The following is a 13,423-nucleotide window of genomic DNA, read 5'->3' on the forward strand; positions in this document are numbered from 1 at the left end:
GGGGAGCTGAAGCTTTGGCTCAAGAGTCTTCAGTGAGGAGAGGCAGAGGATAGGTTGAGGTTTCTGTCATGTTTCTTTTCCACTATTTATTACTCTTAGCAAGAGTGGTAAGAATGGATTCCAGTGACTGGTGTGTTCTTCATGCGAGATTTGGGAGACCTCCAGTCTGCCTGATTGCTACATCTGCAAGAAGGGCATCTGGGTGCAACACTCACAACACACTGGAGGAACTCAGCAGGTCAGGCAGCATCCATGGAAACGATCAGTCAACGTTTCGGTCAACCGTTCTGGCCCAAAACATTGACTGATCATTTCCACGGATGCTGCCCAACCTGCTGAGTTCCTCCAGCGTGTTGTGAGTGTTGCTTTGACCCCAGCATCTGCAGAGTATTTTGTGTTTGCATCTGGGTGCAGCTCTTTGCCGACCATAAAGGGAACCAGAACTGGATCTGGATGACCTGTGGATTATTTGGAAGAATGAGGAGATGCTATATAGAAGGACAGAGAGACTGTCACACCCAAGTTGTTGACATCCTACATGTACGTAAGGAACAAGAGAATGATTAGAATGAGGGTAGAACAGATCAGAGATAAAAGAGGAAACATGGTCCTAGATTCAGAGGAAGGGGACTTCCACAATGGAGACTTTGCTTCGGTGTTCACAGTGAGAGAGACAGCATAAAGCAGGCTGGAAATGCCAATGTTAAGGAACAGATTGTTCTGGAATTGTTGGAAACATTAGGATAGATAAGTCCCTGGGGCTGGACAGGATTTACCCAAGGTTATTTTGGGAAGTGAGGGAAGCAATTGCTGTGCCTTAGGTGATAATCTTTGCATTCTCACTATCAACAGGAGTAGTACCAAAAGATTGAAGGCCAGCAAATGTTATTCCTTTGTTCAGGAAAGGTAATAGGGATAATCCTGGGATTTGTAGACCAGTGAGTCTTATATGAGTGGCGCGCTAACTATTGGAGAGGATTCTTAAAGACAGGATTTTCAAGCATTTGGAGAAACAAAAATAGTCATCAGGGCTTTGTGAGGGGCAGGTCATGCCTCACGAGCCTGATTGAATTCTCTGAGTAAGTGACAAAACAAATTGATGAACAAAGAGCAGTGGATGTGGTGCATATGGATTTTAGTAAGCCATTTAACAAAGTTGCCCACGGTAGCTCATTCAGAAAGTTAGGGAGCATGGGATTCAGATAAACTTGAATTGAGAACTGGCTTGCCCAGAAAGGTCAGAGACTGGTAGTAGATGGAGTATATTCTACATGGAGATCAGTATCAGTGGTATTCCACGGGCTTCTGTTCTGGGACCCCTTTTCCTTGTTATTTTTATAAGTAACTTGGATAAGGAAATGGAAGGGTGGGCTATGAAGTTTACAGATGACATGAAGGTTGGTGGTGGTGTGGTTAGTGTAGAAGTTTGTCATAGGTTAAAGGCAACATTGATAGGATGTTGAGCAGGGTTGGAAAGTGGTAGGTGGTGTTCAATCCGGAAAAGTGTGAAGTGGAAAAACTTTAGAAGGTCAAACTTGAGGGAGAGTACAGGGTTATTAGCACAATTCTTATGTGTAGATGAAGAGAGGGATCTTGGGGTGCACATCCATAGATCCCTCATAGTTGCCATGGGAGTTGATAGGAGGGTTAAGATGCCATATGTTGGCCTTCATTAGTTGGGGCAATGAGTTCAAGTGAAGTAATACTGCAGATTTATAAAACAATGGTTAGACCACACTTGAATTGTTCAGTTCAGTTCTGGTCACCTCATAATAGGAAATATGTGGAAGCTTTGGAGAGGGTGAAGAGGAGATTTACTAGGATGCTGCCTGGATTAGAGATCATGTCATCTGAGGACAGGTTGAGTGAGCTAGGGCTTTTTTCACTTTGGAGAAAAAGGGGATGAGAGGTGACTAGATCGATGTGTATAAGATGATAAGAGGCATAGATACTGTATACATACATCTATTGATGCTTCTGGACACATCTTCAGTGAAGTTCCTGGAATCATCGGGTGTTTTGGGTCTTTCAACATCATACAACCTCCTCCAGGTGACCCAGCCGGGGCTGATCAGACCCCAGCTTGTGTCCAGATGGCTAGCTACTCATGACTCCATGACTGCCCTCTTTTGAGCCACAGCCATCTTGAGGCCCTCTCTGCCACATCGGTGGTACTGCGGATGGCTCTCCTCTTCCTCTCTCCCTCGATGCCCAAAATGCTGAAGGCTCTAATAAAGAACGGGCTATGAATCCCCTACAACCAACCTCCACTGGGAGACACCTCGCTTTCCATCCAGCCTGCTGACAGTTGCTGACCAGTCCTGCTTACTTGGAGAGCTTCCTTTCAAAGGCCTCTTCCAAGCGATCTTCCCATGGGACTGTCAGCTCCAGCAGCACCACTTGCTTAGTAGACTCAGACACTAGGACAATGTCTGGTCGCAGGGTGGTGGCTGCGATATGGTTGGGGAACTTCAGCTGCCCTTCGAGGTCCACCAACAGCTGCCAGTCCCTTGCAGAGAATGGACAGCCAGAGACTTTTCCCTGACTGGAAATGGCTGATATGAGGGGACATTATTTTAAGGTGTTGGAGGAAAGTATAAGGAGGATACTTTTACACAGAGATTGGTAGGTGCGTGGAACGTGCTGCCAGGGGTGGTGGTATAGGCAGATACATTAGCGCCATTTAAGAGACTCTTAGATTGATCTTAGAGTAGGTTAAATGGTGGACACAGAATTGTGGGCTGAAAGTCCTATACTGTGTTATACTGTTCTCCATTCCATGTTTGTCTCATTACTATTTGTTGGAGCTTTCTGTGCACAATTTGATAGCTATGTTTCCAACCTTACAATAGTGTCTGAAATTCCAAAGGGATTTGTGGAGTGCACTCTGAAACAATAAGAATAGTTGCATATTTGAATAGTTCCTTTTTTCCAAATAAATAAATGCACTAATTTTTGGAACATTTATAGTATTTTGACACAATTGATGGCTTTGTTGTGAGGCTTGCAGATGATACAAAGATAGGTGGAATGGTAGGTAGTTTCGAGAAAGTAAAGAGGCTACAGAAAGACAGACAGATAAGGAGACTGAGCAAAGAAGTGGCAGATGGAATACATTGTCAGGAAGTGTATGGTCATGCACTTTGGGAGAAGAAATAAAAAGGATGACTATTTTCTAAATGGAGAGGAAGTACAAAAAACAACTGAGGCACAAAGGGACTTGGGAGTCCTTGTGTAGGATTCCCTAAAGGCTAATTTGCAGGTTGAGTCTGAGGTGAGGAAGGCAAGTGTGATGTTAGCATTCATTTCATGAGGCCAAGAATATAAAAGCAACAATGTAATGACTTTACATGGTGAGGCCTCCCTTGGAGTATTGTGAGCAGTTTTGGGCCCCCTATCGTTGAAACGATGTGCTGAAACTGGAGAGAGTTCAAAAGAGACTCATGAAAATTATTCCAGGATTAAACAGCTCGTCCTATGAAGAGCATTTGATGGCTATGGGCTTGTATTCACTGGAATTTAGAAGAATTGGGGGGGCGGGGGGGGGTGTTCTGGTGGAATCTCATTGATACCTATCAGATATTGAAAAGCATGGATAGAATGGACGTGGAGAGAATGGTGGGGGAGTCTAGGACCAGAAGGAACAGCCTCAGAATAAAGAGCCATTCATTTAGAATAAATATGAGGAGGAATTTCTTTAGCTAGAAAGTGGTAAATCTGTGGAATGCTTTGCCACAGGCAGCTGTGGAGGTCAAGTCTTTATGTATATTTAAGGCAGGGGTTAATAGATTCTTCATTAGTTGGGACATAAAGGGATACGGGGAGAAGGTGGAAGATTGGGTCTGAGAGGGAAATAGATCAGCCATGATGAAATGGAGAAGCAGACTCGATGGTCCAAATGACCTAATTCTGCTCCTATATCTTATGGTCTTATAATACATTTTTTAAAATAATTTTTCTTTCAAGAATTTCTTTCTCAGTATGTTGCAGTTTAGCTGTGATCCACCCCTCTGGGTAGGGATAAGGGAAAGAAGAGATTCCAGTCTGCCATCCACCTACCCCTAAAACGCTGCCTGGTTACAGATACGATAAAGGAGCCAAAATTCAAAGTAGAGCTCACATTTATAGGTGTTGTAACCTCATCAATTTATTTAGCAATTTGCTTTCCAGGAAAAGATGGACAATACTATACAGTAAGCCCATTGCATTACTAAGTCCTTGAGTTGTTAAAATTCCTGGGTAATCTAAAATTTACATTTCTGGGTTGCATGTCCGTTGACTTTTGTTTAGACTTTTCTTAGGTACTGTTCCAATATTGGGCTCCTCGGGGCTGGTGTCTCCGTTGTGCCACTATACGTGGCCTAAATATTCAAAAAACTGTAAGTTCCATTTTTACAAGGTTGTCAGTTCCAAATCAATCTGTAAATTATGCAATTTATTCATTAATCTCTTGAAGAACATCGATTTTCATATATTCTGAAAAAAATCACGTTCCTTAATAGATTAAATTAGATCACAATAGGTTTGGAAAATGATCTTTAACTAACTTCTCAGCCCAGATCAGCCCTTTGCCAAATTATTGTGTATGCTTGTTATCTTGCACATATCAACCATGATCTATCAATATGGTGGAAAAACTTGAGGAGAGAGCCTGAATGTCTTATACTATATTTCATAGAGTTGTAAACTTGTACAGCATAGAAACAGGCCCTGAAGTCCAACTCAGCCATGCCAATTATTGTGTTTATCTATGCTAACTTCCTTTGCTCAAATTATGCCCATATCCCCATCCCCATCCCTTTCCCGTTGAAGTACCTGTCCAATTGTCTTCTAACACGATAACTGCACCTGCAACCTATTCCAATATTCTTGGAGTCTGGTCTCACATCTCTGTTAGCTCAAAGGGATCTCTATTCTACTTTGAGATACCACATATTCTGAAGTTCTTCTCTCTTCCTTTAAATATAATCTTTTATACCCGTCTTTCATATCCAGCCCTTTGATTTCGTTGCTTGGTGACATGTTTTGTTTGATGGCCTAACAGTGAAATGCCTTGAGATGATTTAAGCAGCAGGTCAGAATTAGCAATGCTTTTCAGTAAGTCCCATTTAGTTTGAGCCCAAGAAATAAAAGTGGGAGTAGGCCATTCAACTTCTTGCACATGTTCCACTATTCAGTAAGGTTGATCTATTACCTCAGCATCTTGTTTTTCTATACTAATCCTTGATTTATGTAGCATCCAAAAAATCTATCCAACTATTTTGAAAGTTGTCAGAGACAGAGTTCCACGGCATTCATGGGCAGATGATTCAAAATATTCACTATGTTTTGGGTGATTTTTTTTCATCTTAGATGTCAGGATTGGGTAAATTATTGAAAGATATTCTAAGGAACTGGATACGCAACTATTTGGTATACAGGGATTGATTAGGAATAATCAACATCGTGCTGTGTGTGATAGGTTGTCTAACCAATCCTATAGAGATTTTCGAAGAGGGCACCAGGGAAGTTGGTGAAGAAAAGGTAGTAAATTATGTACATGGACTTTAGCTAGGCCTTTGACAAAGTCCCGTATGGGTGGTGGGTCCAGACGGTTCAGTCTCTTGGCATTCGGCAGCAAATTGGATTCAACATTGGCTTCAAGGAAGAAGCTGGAGAGTGGTAGTAGATGGTTGCCTCTCTGACTGGCGGCCTGTGACTAGTGATACACCAGAGGCATTGGTGCTAGATCCGTTGTTTGCTAGTCATCTGTATAAATGATCATGCCTCTGGATGTTAATGTGGTTAACTAGATCAGCAAGGTTGTGGATGATACCAAGATCGGGAAATAGTGGACAGCAAAGAAAGCTATCAAAGTTTACAGCAGGATCTGGACCAGCTGGAAGAATGGGCTGAAAAATGGCAGATGGAATTTAAATCAGACAAGAGTGAGCTGTTGCAGTTTGGAAGGACAAACCAGAGTAGGACATAAACAGTGAAGGGCAGGGCACTGAGGAAAGCATCACAGGTAGATAGGGTTGTAAAAAAAACCTTTTAAGACCACAAGATATAGGAGCAGAATTAGACCATTTGGCCCATTGAGTCTGCTCCACCATTTCATCATGGCTGATCCATTTCCCTGTCAAACCCAATCTCCTGCCATCTCCCCGTACCCCTTCATGCCCTGACTAATCAAAAATCTATCCACCTCTGCCTTAAATATACCCAATGACTTGGTTGCCACAGCCACCTGTGGCAACGAATTCCACAGATGCACCACTCTCTGGCAAAGGAAATTCCTCAGCTCTCTTCTAAATGGACATCCCTCTATTCTGAGGCTGTGTCCTCTGGTCCTGGACTCCCCCACCACAGGAAACATCCTCTCCACGTCCACTCTATCGAGGCCTTTCAAAATTCATTTAAATGAGATTCTGCCTCATTCTTCTGCATTCCAGTGAGTAGAGGCTCAGAGTCATCAAATGCCCCTCAAAGGATAAGCCTTTTAATCAGAGAAAGATTTTTGTGAACCTCCTTTGAACTCTCTCCAAGTGAGGCCTCACAGTTCCTTATAAAGTGTCAATATTACATCCTTGTCTTTGTATTCTAGCCTGCTTGAAATGAATGCTGTAATTGAATTTGCCTTCCTCACCACCAACTCAACCTGAAAATTAACCTTTAGGGAATCCTGCAAAGAGGACTCGCAATGTTTTTGAATTTTCTCACCATTTAGAAAATAGTCTGCACTTTTATTTCTTCAACCAAAGTGCATGACCATACACTTCACAAGACTGTATTCCATCTACCATTGCTTTGCCCATTCTCCTAATCTGGCTAAGTCCTCTGCAGCCGCTCTGCTTCCTCAACACTACTTGCCCCTCCACCTATTTTCGTATCATCCACAAACTTGTCACAAAGCCATCAATTTCATCATCCCAATCATTGACATACAGTGTAAGAAGAAGCGGTCCCAACACAGACCCCTGTGGAACATCACTAGTCACCAGCAACCAACCAGAAAAGGCTCCCTTTATTCCCACTCCTTGCCTCCTGCTAATCAGCCAATGCTCTGTCCATGCTGACAACTTTCCTGTAATACCATGGGCTTTTAGCCTGTTAAGCATTCCCATGTGTGGCACCTACTCAGAGGCCTTCTTAAAATCCAAGTACACGACATCCACCAATTCTCCTTTGTCTATCCTGCTCGTTATTTCCTCAAAGAATTCCAACAGATTTGTCAGGCAAGATTTCCCCTAAAGGAAACCATGCTGACCACGGCCTATTTTATCATGTGCCTCCAAATACCTCAAAACCACATCCTTAACAATCAACTCCAACATCTTTCCAGCCACTGTGATCAGACTAACTGGCCTATAATTTCCTTTCTTCTGCCTCTCTCCCTTCTTGAGGAGTGGAGTGATATTTGCAATTTTCTCATCCACCAGAACCATGCCAGAATCCATTGATTCTAAAAAGATCAATACTAATGTCTCTATAATCTCTTCAGCCATCTCTTTCAGAACCTGGGGCGTAGTCCATCTGGATCAGGTGACCTATCTACCTTCAGGCCTTTCAGTTTCCCAAGCACCTTCTCCCTAGTAATGGCAAGTTTTCTCGCTTCTGTCCACTGACACTCTCGAATTTCAGGCATACTGCTAGTGTCTTTCACAGTGACAACTAATGCAAAATACTTATTAAGTTCATCCATCATTTCCTTGTCCCCCATTACTAAATCTCCAGCATCATTTTCCAACAGTCTAATATCTACCCTCACCTCTCTTTTACACTTTATACTTCTGAAGAAACTTTTGGTATCCTCTTTGATATTATTACCTTTCCTTTGTATTCTATCTTTTCCTTCTTTATGACTTTAGTTGCCTTCTGTTGGTTTTTAAAAGCTTCCCAATCCTCTAACGTTTTACAAATTTTTGTTCAATTATATATCCTCTCTTTTGATTTTACTTTGGCTTTGACTTCTCTTGTCAGCCACGGTTGCATCATCCTGCCTTTAGAATACTACTTCTTCCTTGGTATACATCTGTCATGTGCCTTCTGAATGGCTCCCAGAAACACGCATCATTGCTGCTCTGCTGTCATCCCTCATAGTGTTTCCTTCCAATCAATTTTGGTGAGCTCCTCTCTCATGCGTCTGTAATTTTCTTTACTTCTCTGTGATACTGATCCATCTGACTTTAGCTTCTCCTCAAAATTTCAGGATGAATTCTATCATATTACTATTACTGGCTCTTAAGAGTTCCTTTATCTTAAGCTCTCTAACCAATCCTGGTTCATTGCATAACGACCAATCCAGAATGGCTGATCCTCTAGTGGGCTCAAACATGAACTGCTTTAAAATGCCATCTCATAGGATTTTAGAAATTCCCCCTCTTGGGGTCCAGCACCAACCTAATTTTTTTCCAATCTACCTGCATATTGAAATCCCCCATGACTGTTGTAACATTGCCCTTTTGACATGCGTGTTCTATCTCCTATTGTAATTTGTAGATCACATCTTTGCTATTGTTCAGAGATCTGCATATAACTCCCATCAGGGTCTTTTTACCCTTGCAGTTTCTTAGCCCTACCCACAACAATACCTACCTTCTGATCCTATGTCGCTTCTTTCTAATAATTTGATTCCATTTTTTTTTACCAACAGAGCCACCCCACCCCCTCTGCCTACTTGCCTGTCCTTTTGATACAATGTGTATCCTTGGATGTTAAGCTCCCAGCTATAATCTTCTTGTAGCCACTATTCAGTGATGACCACAACATAATAATGGCAATCTGTAATTATGCTACAAGTTTATTTACCTTATTCTGTATAGTATGTGCACATTGGCCTTCTTAATCACAATACTGAGTATCACATTCTCTCTAGTTAGGAGCTCTTGATATACTAATTAGTTAAGTAAACTTTCCTGAACACACTGGACAAACTACCCTTTTTACAGTATTGGAGACTAAGTCAATATGTGGAAAGTTAGAATCATAACAACCTTACTTCTCTTGCGCCTCTACATCAGAATCAGAATCAGAACAACACACATCAAAGTTGCTGGTGAACGCAGCAGGCCAGGCAGCATCTGTAGGAAGAGGTGCAGTCGACGTTTCAGGCCGAGAACCTTCGTCAGATTAATTGCAGAATCAGAATCAGGTTTATTATCACCGGCATGTGACATGAAATTTGTTAACTTAGCAGCAGCAGTTCAATGCAATACATAATCTAGCAGAGAAATAATAATAATAATAAATATTTTTTTAAAAAATCAATACATCAATTACATATATTGAATAGATTTTTAAAAAACGTGCAAAAACAGAAATACTGTATATTTAAAAAAAGGTGAGTTAGATTCAATGTCCATTTAGGAATCGGATGGCAGAGGGGAAGAAGCTGTTCCTGAATCGCTGAGTGTGTGCCTTCAGGCTTCTGTACCTCCTACCTGATGGTAACAATGAGAAAAGGGCATGCCCTGGGTGCTGGACTAGATTTACAACCTTCTGCAGTTTCTTTTGGTCCTGTGCAGTAGCCCAGCCCCATACTAGACAGTGATGTAGCCTGTCAGAATGCTCTGCATGGCACAATTATAGAAGTTCTTGAATGTATTTGTTGACATGGCGATCTCTTCAAACTCCTAATAAAGTATAGCCACTGTCTTCCCTTCTTTATAACTACATCGATGAGTTGGGACCCTCAGAGATCTTGACACGCAGGAACTCGAAGCTGCTCACTCTCTCCACTTCTGATCCCTCTATAAGGATTGGTATGTGTTCCTTCGTCTTACCCTTCCTGAAGTCCACAATTATCTCTTTCATCTTACTGATGTTGAGTGCCAGTTTGTTGCTGTGGCACCATTCCACTAGTTGGCATATCCCACTCCTGTACGCCCTCTTGTCACCACCTGAGATTCTACCAACAATAGTTGTATCGTCAGCAAATTTATTGATGGTATTTGAGCTATGCCTATCCACACAGTCATGTGTATATAGAGAGTAGAGCAGTGGGCTAAGCACACACCCCTGAGGTGTACCTGTGTTGATCGTCAGCGAGGAGGATATGTTATCACCAATCCACACAGACTGTGGTCTTCCAGTTAGGAAGTTGAGGATCCAATTACAGAGGGAGGTACAGAGGTTCTGCAACTTCTCAATCAGGATTGTGGGAATGATGATATTAAATGCTGAGCTATAGTCGATGAACAGCATCCTGACATAGGTGTTTGTATTGTCCAGGTGGTCTAAAGCCATGTGGAGAGCCATTGAGATTGGTATTCTGCTACTGGGTGGTCTATGATATAATCCCATTAATGGGGATATCCCTTTCTTATTCCTGTTTCACCCATATAGGCTCAGTAGATGAGTTCTCCAGTCTGTCCTGTCCAATCACTGTCGTGACATTTACTCTGACTAGTAATGTTAGTCTGTACCCCCCCCCCTTAATATCTCTCATGTCTTAAACAGTATTGAGCTTCTAATTGCCCCTCTTGCAACCAAGTTCCACTAATGGCTACAATCTCAGAATTCCACAAGCTGATCAATGCTCTTAAGCCCATCCACTTTACTTACAATGCTCCTTGCATTGAAATTGACACAACTTGGAACATTATTCCCATCATGTTCAACCTTTCCCTTCGTATCTTTCCTGTAAGCTTAACAACATATTTCCCACACCACTTCACGATCTGCTCTGGTTCCCAATCCCCTGCAAATTTTGTCTTTCGGATTTTAGGAAGGGTTACAGGTGGCATACATTTATTAGAGTTTGTTTGAAATGTTGCATTGATATTATTCATTTTTGTTTTTAATTGCAGAAAAAGAATCTTTATAACAGGAATGCATTAGGGTATGTGATGGCAATGCTGAAATGCCCAGGACTTGGCTACTGGCTCACATGCAGTTTGTTCACCAAGGGAATGCAAGAACTAGTTTTATACTTGGATTTTTTTTCTGAGATGCTGCTTGAATATTTGGCAACCGTCCAGAGTTAAATCCAAGGAAGTGGGTCAAAATGATGTTATATCTTCTTCCCACAAGAGGTGGCTTCCACATCCCATTTGGTAGGTGCTCAATCAATGTATATTTCACAGACCGTAATTCTGAAGGCTCTGACTACAGTAATAGTTTAAAGCATTTATCCAGCCAAGTCCATCAGTTGGGAGGTTCTAATATTGTCAGATTCCTCCTGTTGGCTCCTTTAGGCATGTAGTCCATATGGATGAATTTCTGGGTCAAACTGGCTGTGGGACTGTTGAGGAAAATATTGAATTGGATCTGCAGCAGTACAGATTCCCGTTGTAGGCCATTGTCTAAGGTCTACTAATCTGCCATTTGTGGTTGTCATGGGAAGGGATGGAAAATCGCAGACTTTGCCATCCACACAGTAAGTTTCTGATTTTCTTAAGGAAGGAAATATTCACAGAAAATTAGTTCAGTAGAACATATTGGAAGGATATTTTTTCCCAAACAAACTATGTGCATAGTAAATCATCAAAGCCTACCCAATTTTGCTGTTTTGGCAGGGGAGTCTAGAACCGGAGAGTACAAATTGAACAAGAGGAATTCAAAAGCTGTCTGAGATATCTGATATCTTTTCACACAGAGGGTGGTATCTATGTGGAACCAGCCACCAGACCAGATAGTGGAGGCAGATACAATTACAACGTTTAGAAGGCATCTGGAGAGTTACTTGTGTAGTAAAGGCATTGAGAATGGGAATAGTACAGATAAGCAGCACGATTGACATGGGCGAGTAAGGGCACATTGCTGGAGGATTCTATAAACGAAGTTGCTAAGCAGACAGGCCTGAAACCAGTTCGTTGCTGGGAGTGCCATCTATAGTTAGAGTTATTTTTCTAAGAAGAGTATTGTTATAGGTGGATTTGCTGACCATTGATATAAGCAATATTAGGCATAAGCTTGGGGCTTCTTTCGGCACCTCTCTGGATTTTAACACGGCCGACGCGTGCCATCAGGCTTTCAGTGTCCGCGCTCTGGTATGCACAGCTCTACAAGCCATTCATGATTCTGTTCCCTCGGGTTTTTCAGGAATTTAAGACAAATCCTGGCCTATGTTGCTTTGTGTTTATCGAATTCCACTGAACCAATACGTGTTTTATAATCCAGACCTCTTTCTGACTCGTGGGGAGCATGCCTTCCCTCTTTCCCTAGAATTCTTCCTGCTCTGTGGAAAAACTGAAAAGCGTCTGTGCAGTCATTACGAATCAACACCTCTCTTCCTTTTACTGAAATCCTGCTATTGCCATGGTAATTCAGTTCAAACTTCTAGATACTGTGGAAACGCTCTAACTCCAAAGCAAGTGCTGAGAGCTGCCAAGAATTTTTCCCCCTGTTGCTAGGTTTGGAGCAACACTGTGCAGTTTCAAACTGGGGAAAAGAAAATTTACTGCTTTGGGAAATCTATCCGGGCCCTTGTCGAAGTTGCATTTTTCATAGAAAGGACATTAATTCTGGTCGTGTTTGTACCTCTGAAGGGCTCATGAGTAGGCGATAAAAATATCACCATTGTGAAAGGAAGAATGAAGTTCAGTCATTTTCCCTCTAGTCTATTCTTATCATAAACTAGGACAAAAGCTGGCAGCGACACTCGGAGATACGGCCCATTCCATAATAGAACGGAAATTGGATTTGGACAGAAAATAGGGAATTGCCAGCAACGTAGCGTTGATAAGAGACGCTCCAAATTAAACCATGTGAAAGTGTCGCTGGAAGTAAGTGTTTAATTGCAATAAGTAGATGTACGCAGTTAATATGAAAGTTTCAATAAGATTTACAGAGGAAGTCTCTGAGGGCTACACGGCTCTACATTTACGGGGAAAAAAACTCATCCGATGCAAATAATCCCAAAAATTAAAAAAAAGCACCACCGAGGTCCAAGTGAGGAAAAATCCCGACCAGTAGTAAAACCGCCCTCTGCATCCTCTGTTGCTGGTGCGTTATTTTGCAAGACAAATTTCCCTTTAAAGAACCAGACTTCAGTCAAACAGGAAGCGGGGTGCTGCGCTTTGAGCAGACTCGCTCAGCTCCAGCCGTGCGCCCTTTGTTTTTGTGGAGCACTCGCGACGTCAACTCGCGACTCCCTATATGGCAGCACAAAGGCCGGACCGCCGCCGGAGGAACGCCCCGCATTCCATTCCCTTTCATAAAAGGAGCGTGCGCCTTTATATGGCCTCACAAAGGGAACCGGCCGACCTTCGGAGGGAAACACCCCCGCATTCTTTGCTCCCAATTAGGTCCGGCCGTCCTTTTAAGGCGTGACAAAGCAGCGGCCGTAGACGCGCGGAGTCCCTCCAGCGATTATTGTCATTGTAGCGGCCGGCCGTCCGTCCGTCCGTCCGTCCCCTCCGTCTGGGAGAGGGGGCGTGCCATGGGAACCGGGCGGCTGACGCTCCGCTCCTTTTACGGGTTGGGCGCCCATTGGCGGACA

This window comes from Mobula hypostoma, chromosome 3 (assembly GCF_963921235.1).
Source record: "Mobula hypostoma chromosome 3, sMobHyp1.1, whole genome shotgun sequence".
Taxonomy (NCBI): Eukaryota; Metazoa; Chordata; class Chondrichthyes; order Myliobatiformes; family Myliobatidae; genus Mobula; species Mobula hypostoma.